Genomic DNA, 664 nt, shown 5'->3' with positions numbered 1-664 from the left:
GGAGGAGAGATTAAGTATGTTCTTCAGTTACATCATGTCAATTCAAGATCTTTCAATAATATTCATTGTGTCACTCTCGAGGAAGGGGCCAATATCAATGAGTTGTTCTTGAACTTGGCTTCATTATTGGTGGCTATATTTTTCCATGCTAGTTTGAGGAGTTTTCTGTATTTAATCACCTATTTTCCCAAGTATAATTGATTTTTAAATTATTTTTGAGAACAAATATGTAAAATATGCTAATTTCTTTCATAAAATCATGGCATACTTCCTCAGGTAAAATACAAATTGTGATTTTTTTTAATGCACAGAACATATGACAAAAAATAAGAAAAGAAAACTCATATATTCTAATTAAAAGAACATACTTGTAACTAAATAGCTTAGGTCTATGAAATATTAAATACAATGGTACTATTTTTTTTTTCTTTTTTTGGCTTTTCAGTATCTGTGATACCTGCAGTACATTCACTGAGATACAACATATATTCTAAAATTTAATTTTTAAATATTTTTCTATAAGCTCACATCATACTGAAAATTTTAGTTGCCTTTTTATAGCAAGTAATGTTTAGCATTTAGAATACTGCAAGATACTGAAATACTTGAAAAATTGCAAATCCAATGAGAAATTAATGATACATTAAAGCCCCCTCCCAAAAGA

This window comes from Penaeus monodon, chromosome 25 (genome assembly GCF_015228065.2).
Source record: "Penaeus monodon isolate SGIC_2016 chromosome 25, NSTDA_Pmon_1, whole genome shotgun sequence".
Taxonomy (NCBI): domain Eukaryota; kingdom Metazoa; phylum Arthropoda; class Malacostraca; order Decapoda; family Penaeidae; genus Penaeus; species Penaeus monodon.
The sequence above is the reverse complement of the archived record's forward strand: the minus strand, read 5'-3'. Positions refer to the sequence as shown.